Raw genomic sequence first — 12,230 nt, 5'->3', positions numbered from 1 at the left:
AAACTAGATTTCTCTGAACATATTTCTTTTATTACCAACAAAGCATTTAAATCTCTTGGATTCCTACTCCGCTCAACAAAACCCTTTAATGATCCTTACGTACTAAAATTACTTTATTTTTCCTTTGTAAGGTCTCACCTTGAATTTGCCTCAATTATCTGGTCACCTTTTTATTTATCCCATATTAATTGTATTGAGAAAGTTCAACTTAAATTTATTAAATCCTTACGCTACCTTTTTCCTACCTATACCCATTCTACTGTTTCCGACATTTTAAAAATCCTTTCTTTTAACAATCTTTCTGTCAGGCGACGACATTCTGATGCTATATTCTTCTTTAAGCTCATAAATGGTTTCCTTGATTGTTCTGATTTACTGAATAAGGTTAATTTCAGAATCCCAGTTCGATACCCTAGACGCGTTGCACTCTTTTCACTTGATCCTTTCAATACTAATTCCCAAAAATATTTTTATCTGCAGCGCGTTTATCGTATGTTTAACGGAGAGCTGAATGAGGTTGATCTGTTTGGTATTTCCCTACATCAATTCAGGTCTAACATCAAGAGAATCTTGACCGATTGATTCATTTTTTCTTCTATTCTATTTTTCCAATATTTCCATTATTTTTATACTTTAGTTTAGTTATGTAATGTGCTATTTAATCATATTATAGCTTTCATTCCTTTCCATTTCATTTGTTTATTTTGTATTTACCTTTTTCATTTGTTTTTTATATTTGTAAATTTCAATTTCTTCTTATATTCTATCTTATAACCTTTTCCAATTATTTTAATACTATAGTTTAATTATGCAATGTACTACATATTTTGTCATGCCTTTATTCTTTACTTTTTAATTTGTTTTCCTTATATTTATCTTTTTCATTTTTGTAAAAATCTATTATTGGACTCGGGTGTTACATATATTATTTATTTACTTTTTGTGTTTTTTATACCTATCTCTGTACATCCTGTCTGTTGATTTTTCAATTAATAAAATAAAATAAAAATAAAATAAATAAAATATATATATATATATATATATATAAATAATTTAAAAATATATACATATATTACAATTGCGGTTGAATTTGTTTGGTGAGTTGAGGTTTGCTTCATCTGATTGTATGCACGTTACATGCGATAAAATAGTACATGCGATATTATTTTTTGTTAATTTTTAATACGCCAAATGCGTCGACTTAGCTGTGATTGAATTTAATTGTAATAAATTTGAAATGTAAAGCTTTTAATTACTAACTATTTGTATTCTTATTTGAATACAAAGTAATTGTTTTTAATTGAAACAAATTGAGGTTGAATTTTGTATTCATATGTATGTATGTATGTGGTAGCGTAAAAATTTCAGTTAATTTCGACTAGACAGAGCTAGCTTTTTTGGTGAAAATCAAAAGATTGGATCGTTTAAAAATATATAAAATAGAAACAGAATTTTAAATCAATTACGTTTAGGTTTAAATTAGCTAAGTGTTTTGTTCGAAAGTTTAAAGTCTCGGCAAAGTCGTAAGGATGGGTTCAATTATACGTATTATGTCCATTCGATTAGTTTCAGATTAGGTTAAGTTTAGTTTTACAATTCAAAACCCATTAGTTTAGATTTGTTAAAATCGAATGTATTTTTTATGTAAAGCATAATATGAAATTAATTTAGTGTAACGTCATTCAAACGTCTTTTATCGATGTTAGTCATTTTTCATAGCACATTTATTGGTTGTTATTTCCTCGGTATATTTCGTAAAAATTCTCAGAATTTAAATGTGTTTTTTTTGGCTTCCAGTCCAAGGTGATGATATAAATGTCTTCTGGTGGAGATTCGTCGTCAAAGTTGAAGAGGCTCTGAAGGAAAAGTTTCCTTCTTCCTCGTAGAGTAATTCCTAGTTCTCTGTATGTTCGTTGGAATCGTGTCAATATTTACCGTGTCCGACCAGGAAAATAAGTGTGACCTCTATTTTAACCTACATTATGTATATACTAGATAGGTACTTTTTCTTTTAGAAAATATACCGAGGCTGGAGTGGACTCTCCCGCTGTGTTTAAACGAAGAAGAATTACTTGGGATTTTTTGCGAATTTAAATGACGTTTTGTTCAATTCATTTCATCTCTGTCTTTTATAATATCGTTGGAATTAACAATAATTTCATTCGGTAGACTACATACATGCATTTATAGCATAGCTTTAATAAAGTACTGAGGGCTGACTCTGAAGTCGCCAGGCATAATTATGCAACTAATCAGTCAGTAGTATAGCTCGGTGGTTGCCTTAATGCTGACCACCTAGAGGCTCCTGGGTTCAAAACCTGGATTGATCTTGATTGAAAATAAAATATTCCGAGTATTTCTGCAGTGCTACTGGCCAGTCTTTGATATGTGTAATTCCAAGTCATTCGTTTCCAATCAGAGTTTGCCAATTTATGAGATTCAATTGTTGAAACGGTTTCCCGTCAAATTGACAAACCCGTTCTACCTACTATTTGAATATGCTTTTAAATTTGTAATCTATAAGATTGTATATTTATTTTTACATAGATATATACCAGGAAGGCCTGACAGGTAGACCACAATGCGCCTTCCTAGAAAATTAATTACAAACATTACAGCATATTTTATTACATAAATGACTGTATTTCGAGAGGCTGAATAGCACGAAATTAATAATTAATCCATTGAGACATCTATGGATTAAGACTTGTACATAAATTTTTACATATTTTACTTTAATTAAATTTAGATATTTTTGACAAACAGGTAGGATGATTTTTGCCAATTTGAGCCAATGAAAATTAAATAAATTAAAATTAAATAAAACTCTGATAAGAAACGATCGACTTGGAGTCACAAATATATGTACAAGTTTACTACCATAGGTAAAATATAAAATAGGGTACATCCAAGATTAAAAAAATATATGTATATAAATGTAGGATCCTGGATGCAGGGGGTTCCAAATGATACACATCTAGTAGCTTAGACAGTGTTTATTTATACGTCTTAACGTCGGGCAAGCCTTATGGCAAGTGACTCTATACACGCTTCGCTGGTTCCTAGACACGCACCCCGCACACGCTTCGCATCACACATTCAGCACGTTCGAAATCTCAGAAGATTTTTTCCTGCTGATCGCCCACTATATTTTACACATTTTCTTTAGTTCACCTAATCAGCGTCTACTTTACCTTCATTTACACCCTCTTGATCACCATTCGAATGCTTGATTTGTCCGTTTATTTCATCAAGCTATCGATTCATTGCTGAAATGTTGTATTACACCTTTTTTGTCCTCGCTGAAAACTTCCTTTGACTCCGATCTGTCAAATTGTCCGTTCTTTTTATATCCGATATTTAAAGGGGCCTCTAACGACTTTCCTTTTTGCGTTTTTAACCTATTCAAAAAGCGTGTGTGTGTGTATTTTTTTGCGATTATGATCTCTCTTGACGGCCGAACTTCATCCATCACATCGCCATAGTAATTTTCGTGACACGTTCCGCCCATGCTCTGCACACAAAATTTCCAGATAATATTAAAAAATTGTACGTGTGTATACATACATATTCTAAAAAAAATTATACACACACGTATGTATGCATATATGTACGAAACGTCAGGATCATCACGCTACTCTTTACATACCACTTTCGCCAGTCATCTTCATATTTAACACGATTCGTTCTACATTTTTGATACATTTATTACAATATTGAAACACTTCCATGTACGTATGTACGTATATTAGAATGTAGCAAAAAAGCAAAACGGCTTCAAAAAGTGATAAAAAATACTGAAAGTATTCGATAATTACTCTATACATTTGATATTCATTTATGCTCGTTGTATCTCTTTTTTCGTTTTATTTAAATGATGCGTCGTCTTTTTTTTAATTGTCACATAAACGTTTTTTTATCGCTTTGGTTATTTACAATAATTTAAATATACCTTTAATATGTATTATTGACGTGACTAAAGTACACATTAATGCAAATATTGCTCGAAAGCGATTTAAATAAGTACTGCTTATCGCGTTCCACGTACACGAAGCGAATATTACACGTTGTATTATTAATATATATTATGTAGATATTACAGATAATGATTATTACTTTAAGCAGGATGCAAATTTTAATAAACAAATTATGTTTGTGTGTATGTACGTTGCTACAATGCACCGGCTTATGCGTGCTAATTATACATAGAATATGATGCACGAACTAGCGAACAGCACGGATTATGCGAATTATATATTTTGCACCAATTTTTCGGATATTTTTAATAGGTTTTAGAATTTTTTCTTTGACGTGATCGATCATCCAATTCCAAATGATACTTTTGATGGTGTCTTTTTGACTTCATTTATCTATTTGTGAAAGTATACATATGTATATTAAGGTAAAGACATACATACATAGATGTACACGGCCATTTTTTTATTTTTTAAATAATTTTTCAAAGACGCTAGTACGCCAAATCTGCACCGTCGTGTCCCTTCGCAAGCCTCACCCCCTTGTAGTGTTTTCGTTGATATTGTTCTCGCCTCTAGAGTCCACGTACAGGTCCCGTGCCACACTTTTGAATTTATTCTTAGTCCAGTGGTGGCTCGTGAAAATCCACAGTGGCGGGGCTGCAGAGATGAACCATCGTGCTGTAATTCGTTGACCATACCAGTGACCAATGAAAAAAAAATAGCATGCATATGTTCTGTACTTGGAGGGCTGCAGCCCCGCAGATCATATGGACGAGTCAGTTTCTTACCATTAGCAGTAGTTGCGCTATGATAAATGGTCACTCACAATCGATCCAAAAATACAGTAAATGAAATTGGAAATCTGCATATCTATGGCTTGCTGCACAGATATTGTATGTACATTTTTTAATTTGATTCAAATTTGTAATTGCTGGAATAATTCAGGTTTTTCGTTTCAAGGTAATTTAAATACCTCATAATTAATTACCTTGAATGGAGAACCTGAATTATTTCAGCATCTACAAAGTCAAAAGTGTATGGGTGGAGTGTTTGTGTCCTACCTAGCTTGTAACCATATATGACCCAGTCATGTGATAATATGTAGTCATGTAATAATATGAGACACTTGTCCTTTAGTAGGCCTGATGTACAGTAAAACACTGTCTGGTTTAATCCGCATGCATCATTTGGAACCCTTTGTATTCTGATCATACATATGTGTATGCATAAACCAGATATGAAACAGTGTAGGTAACAATTAGTTAGTTTGGTGATTTACAGTAAATCAATACAAATCGGTCGTCTATTTTATACTACCGTAAAAGAAAGTGAAATTATGTCTTGGGCTATACAATAGTCTCTTAATTAGTTATTATAAAAAATAGTTTTTGTAATCTAAAAATACTGCAATTCTACGTAAATCTACGTACTACGATTTACGTACGTAAATCTACGTTTAAATTTTTGTTATTGTTGTGTGTACATATGTATGTAATACATTAATATTAAATTCGATGATTTCAGTGGTCTAGGCAAAGTTTCGTGTTGTATTCTCGAACGTACGAGAGTTTAATAATGCAGCAGCTGTTAAGATATGAATCACGCATCTCATTACTCGCGACTTGTGGTACGCTTTCCGTGGCATTCGAGTTTTAACATAAATTAATCTTAAACAACAACGAAAAAAAAATGAAAAAAAAAGATAAACCAGAGGGATTTGTCAGATGTAACGGAGTCGCCTTTTCAGCCACGATTCGTAACGACGCTAATACCATTGCTCTTCCAGATACATCAATAATATAATATAATCTTTTATATAATAGTTTAAGCCTTCCCATTTACGATTACGAACGTACCCACGCATTTACGAGCATATCTACATATCTAGGTGTATACACAGAATGGGAAAAGTTTAAAATGTAATCGATGGGTAATCCGCTTAGGTGTAATGCACGTGTTGATAAAGGCAATATATGTATGTATGACTATTGGCGATTGCGTCAAAACTGGGACAAGGTTTAGCAAAAAGGTGTGACGTTTTAGTGTTATTTAGTATGCTGAAATTTTAGATAACGGAGAGACCGTAGTACGTAATTGGCCTGTTCTGTAGAAGTTGGTCATTTGTTTTTGATGGTGCTCTCGTTCAATGCTAATCAGTATCGGTTATGGTTTACTTTTTGATTTTAAATATTATTAGCTAGCTTCAGATTGGGTCAATTGCTGTGGTTTTCATTATTGGGTTCAATCTTTATCGCTATGATGCAAAGCCACATTTAGGTTTTAGGTTAATTAGTAATGAAATGTTTTCATAAAGAATATATGTATGTATGTATTGCAAAGACTTTCCCATTCTATCATTCTATGCATATCAGTGGGAAATAGTCAAGCTTATATACATATGTACATATTTAAATATACAAGCTTATATACGAGGGTATATGGCGCCCTAGGCAGATTAGCAGAATCGTAAATAATTAAAAACAAATCTCGGGTGAATAATATCTTATAAATGCATTTAAGTTAACTCTTAATAACATAAAAAATAAATTTTATTTTTTTTTGTAGCCAATCATATTTATTTTTTTCAAGTTTGGACCATTTTAATGTTTCGATCATAATTGAAACGACCGTCTGATCGCATTTATTACGATTTGGTTGGTGTGTGTTGCCAGTGAATTTATCAATTTGAAATTGCCACATTTAATACTGAAATTAAACAAATTCAGTGTTAAATATTATGCAATAATATGCCTGTGTATGTATTTAATTCGCGTTGAAATAGTTTACGGTAAATACTGATTAAATTATTCAAATTTACCGGTAATGGCCAGCAATGCGAGTTTATTTAGTATGGATTGTTTGATTGGGTTTCTCTTGTAATCTTTCATAATTTTTAATATATAACGTAGAAGCCATAGAGACTATAGATTAGTCTTACGATTTGTCTGATGACAATCTCCAAGTGATTGGCTATATTTAAGACGGTCATAATTAAAGATGACATTAGTTATATTGAAAGGAAAAGTCGTCATGAAGCACTTAAGACTACAAGCTATCGAAAAACCCACATATGTAAGAACATGTGTACATATGTACATATGTGTTATGTGGTACGATCTTACAACCTATGTATATACTTATGTATAATACCCTTTAACCTTAAGTTTGAACATCCGTTTCATTTTTAACTACTTATGATGTTATCTCTTAAAGTTATCCCTCATTAGTCATTATTTGTGAGACTTTCAATATCTTTATTGCTTCCACACTGTACAATCAACTATTCTGTTCAATCCTATCTACTTAACTTTTATCTATTATAATTTATACGAGTTTCTAACACGATTGTTATATAAGACGACACAGTTAATGAACTGTTGAAATCCAAAGTATTACTTTTAATAATCTTTATTGCTATAGCTGCATTTTGTCTCACGACACGTGTAAACCCTCAAATATTATTATCACTATTTATCTCTATGATAAACTGTGTATCTACTCAATAATGTCTCGATACTCTCAAAGGATACATAAATCAAATATTAAAACTGTCTTACATACGGATGCTGCTCTGTATCTTAATCACTTTGTTATTTACCAAAATTCTGTGATTGGTTAAAACTTATCATTCTTTTGTGTATAAATGCTCATGTTATGTAGATCTATTGAACCTCACTTGCGATCAAACAGTCTTACAAGGCACTTGTGATTAAACTGCCTAACTAGCACTTCGAGACTAGTAACTTGTAATACAAACTTGTACATTAATCTCGTTTATATTTACTGCTAATTAAAGAATATAATCATTTGACAAAATCTGTGGCTATAATATTCTACACCATCTCCTACTTGTCCCCGTAACATATGTAAATATGTATGTATACGGTTTGAGAGCGAGCAAACCGCGTACCAAACCCTGCAAAAACTTAATTTAAAATTAGCAAATCACTAATAAGCTCTATTTTCGATGCATTGTTTGTGTTCAATGGCCAGCAATGCGATACTATTTTGTCTAGATTTTTATTATGAAGTGTATATACATATATTTGGACCTCTTACATTTTTATAAGGTTTTTTCTCATTTCTTCCACACATCTCACTTTCATAATCTTGTGAGTGTTATTCAAGCACTTTCTTTTGCAATTCCTTCACTACTTTTGTCCATATCTTTCACCTATGAATGTGTTTCCAAATAATATAGTTGTATAGTATATGTATATTATACACAAACATGTCGTCTCCAGGAGCAAACTACACGTTAAGATGAAGCGATGTGAATTTGATTCGCATGGCTTAATATTCAAAAAGCAGCTCGTAGGATTTGACTGTATCAGCTTTTATCATTGCTATATTTTGTCAGAATAAGTGAGCAGACAGAAAGGAGTCGCTTGTTGAAGCTTAACTGGAAAAGAAGCAGACGTTTCGATGAAATGGCATAGATAGTATACCAAGTCTTGCGGCCGATGTTGCTCTGGATATGCGCTGTCCTCGAATCCGCCCCCAGCCACCCCCTAAATCCACCCATCCACCCACTCCGTAGAAGGTTGTACGACCCCCTTATGCCTCCCTTCAGGCCGGGGTAGCAGATGGAGAGGTCATATAATGAAATGGGTTTTTAGACGACGTTTCTCGCCAACGACCACGCCGAAAATTACCATTACTCATGGTGTCCTACGGTTTATGTATTTACACGGATTCTCAAACTGTGCTGGGTACGGCTTTGAGCGCCCCATCGGATGCGAAATGAGCGTCATCAATTGTGTAGACGGGTAATTAGAAGAGAGTCCGAAATCCGAGGCTTTTCTCCATACAATTGCGTTTTTTGTTCGTATGTACGAAGCCTCGGTATGGTATGTGTGTATATACTGTGTAATGCTGGTCATTCTTGTAGGGATTTGTCTGCGGCCAAGTCTCTTGTAGGGTATTTGGTTACAGCGTACCCTGCATTAGACAATCGACTATTTCTGAGATCAATTGAGCTGGTCTTGTTTGCAGATAAATCTCTCGTAGGGTATTTTGCTAGGACAGATCCTAGGATAGAAATTTTCAGTAAAAAATTGTTCAACTTTGTTTATGAGATTCATTTGTCATTAAATTAAATAAGTTTTTCACTTACAGATTTATTTGCAGACAAATCTCTCTTAGATTCTCTGACCTTGAAATTTTTTTGTTTAACATATATTTTTTTTTTACATATGTATATACCAGGAAGGCCTTACAGGTAACCCCAATGCGGTTTCCGTATCGTAGTTAGAGACGCTACGAGAGAATTCACGGCAGACAAATCTTTCGACTTTTTAATCGTTAACTCTAACCAAATACCGTTAAGTTATGCCAAGGACAAAATTTTAAAAATAATTATTTCTAAAATATATATATTTCAATGTGAGATAGCGATCAAATGTAGATTTGCTATTTATGGTCAGTTTTATATATGTATATTTTAATTAGATTCTGTGGTATAAAAATATAAAATAGCCCAAGAATTTTTCCACCTCCCCCTCTCTCGTAAGTCCTGCACCTACATAAATATAAACAAAAAAAATGTGAACAACTAGGATCACCCTGCTGATTGTATAATGCATATTTTGTTGTTAATATAGGTCTAGTCTACGTCGCTGAAACTGCTACAATAGAAAAATTGCTAAATATAAAGTATCTCCGGGTTGGTATGGTTATAGGATATATGTGAAAACTCAATGAGTTGCGTTTCTTATTGAACACTAAAATTTTCTTAAATAAATAAAATTTAATTTTGAAACGCGATGTAATAATGGGATAGTCCAAATTTGATCACCCGATTTGATTTGCCCATTACGTTCGAAATATGCAATAAAAATGCTTTATGCGAAATGTTTTATGTTACATAATTTATGGAGATTTTATTACATGCATTAGTAATAAAAGAGCAATATCGGCTAATCTGATTTTTTATGCGAATTCACGAAAAAGTCGAATCCATTTTACGACTCGCTACAAATATCATATTTGCGAAATTGTAAGTATGTATATGAATTGAAGCCGAAAAGGGAATGTTTGGAAGCTTGTGATACGTCGTAGGTACAAATAAATGATAATGGTACATTTCAATGTTCCTAAAGTGAAGTTTAAGTTAATCACCCTCGTCTGAACACATTCAGATGGCTTTCGAAATAAATCGTTCGACTTTTATGTAGACAAATCTTTATATACACTTCAGAAGTCAAACTTCCTTGTGTAAAACAACTATATGTACATAGATTAGATTTGTTAAGCAATTTTCATTAAATGGGAGGTCGCTTTATCTCAACGGCACAGATGAGTGAGGTTTGCAACGTTTCGTAACGCGCTAAGCCGCATAAAACCAAACCTTGCCTAAAGAAAGTTTACATTTTTTTTTTTTTGATTTTTTTAGTGTCGACTAACGCTTTGTTGCTTTTATTGCATCGTATTATGGATTTTAACGCGTAATGCATAATATGAATAGGCAAAAGTCATAAATTGATTCCGCATCCACAATCGGCCATAAAACCATTACGTTTGCTAGAAATTATGGCGCATAAAATGAATACGCACCTTTGTTCGGTGAAACGACAGTAAAACGCCGCACTAAAAATTGTATAGAACGAATTTAGCCATTTTCGTATCGAATTGCACATTAATTAAATTAAATTGTTGTTAATTGCACGTACAAATATGTGTATGTATGTATGTATGTATGTATGGCGAATGTGCAGGTGAGTTTCACGATTTTTAATGGACCAGTTTGGCCGAACGAAAAGCGGTTTCGTTGAAATGCTTTCATAATGCATGCACATGCCATTAATCGATCTTACTTACGGTTTTAGGTAAATTTATGTTACGGCTCTCGTTAAATGGTTTTGGTACACGGCTTTTAAACGCGTGTTTAGTTACAGTAAATTGTGGAAATTCGTTTAAAAGTTTCATGATTCGTCGTCGTTTTGTGTGCTACGAATGCGGTTTTGATTGTAAATTTGCGATTGCGATACAAGAAATATGTGTATTTCGTTGCGGTTGGAACTCGTTCTTTCTCATTGCGAATCTTAAAGGTATTAATTATAATGTAAAGTAGCCGGAATATGCGCGGCTAGGGTTTGCAATGTCGGCTAACCGGTAAATTGCCTAAAAATAATTTAATAAGATTCAGCGGTCAATGTGTTAACATTTAGATATAAAATTATGATAAAAAAAACTATAAGTACACAGTTACATAGTTAATTCATTTTTTATGACAATAACATTGATGAACTTTTAAATTATGAAAAATTTACGTATGCTTGGATGTATGTATGTATGTTTGTATGCGCGAGTTCGTGGACACGTATGGAGATTTCAAAAAAATACATTTTTGTTAATACATATATCGATTTCGATTCCGGTTCTGGTTTCAGTTTTGGTTCCGGTCCCGGTTCCGATTTCGATTCCTTTTTCAGTTCCGGTTCCAGATTCCTGTTTCAGTTACGGTTCTGGATTCCTTTTTCAGTTCAGTTCTGTATTCCTTTTTCAGTTCCGGTTCCGGATTCCTATTTCAGTTCCGGATCTCGAGTCCTATTTCAGTTCTGATTCTCGATTCCTGTTTAAGTTCCGTTTCTTATTAGTTATTATAATACGTATTGTAACTTAATTTTAAATAATGTATCAATTAGTTCCCGAAACGACCCGTTGAAATTTCATCGGGCACAACACTAGTTAATATATGTATATAAAAACTGAAGGGGATATACAAAAGTATGTTTTACGCGGAAGGTCGGGCGAGCGTGCGGGGATGGAACGAGGAGGCAGCGTGGGAGGTGCAGGAAATTTTTATCTGTTTAAGTTTATTTAATATTTGTATTTAGTAAATATGTAGTAGATAAAAACGATGTTTAAAGCACTTGATTCCCTGGCAACAGTGCAAAGAATTTGATATTATTTTCCCCGAGTTTTGTTTTATGATATGGAACGTCTTTTTCAACATGTTGTATCTAAATTTTAAAAATCCTGCTTTAGTCCAGTGCTAATCAAACTTTTTCGTGCCGTGGACCGGTAAATACCGCTTGATACTATCCCTTTTTCATCATCATCATCATCATTCAAAGCCATTCGCCATCCACTGCAGGAGTATATACAAAAATGAAAAGGATGTTCATATGAAGGTATGTATGAAGCTACATATGTACATTTTTTCGTTTGTACGTGGATGGCTGGGCAAGCGAGTGGGGATGGAAAGAGGGAGATAGTGTGAAGGGGCGATGCGAATTGATCGCAAGGGCT

This window comes from Arctopsyche grandis, chromosome 11 (genome assembly GCF_051622035.1).
Source record: "Arctopsyche grandis isolate Sample6627 chromosome 11, ASM5162203v2, whole genome shotgun sequence".
NCBI lineage: Eukaryota > Metazoa > Arthropoda > Insecta > Trichoptera > Hydropsychidae > Arctopsyche > Arctopsyche grandis.
The sequence above is the reverse complement of the archived record's forward strand: the minus strand, read 5'-3'. Positions refer to the sequence as shown.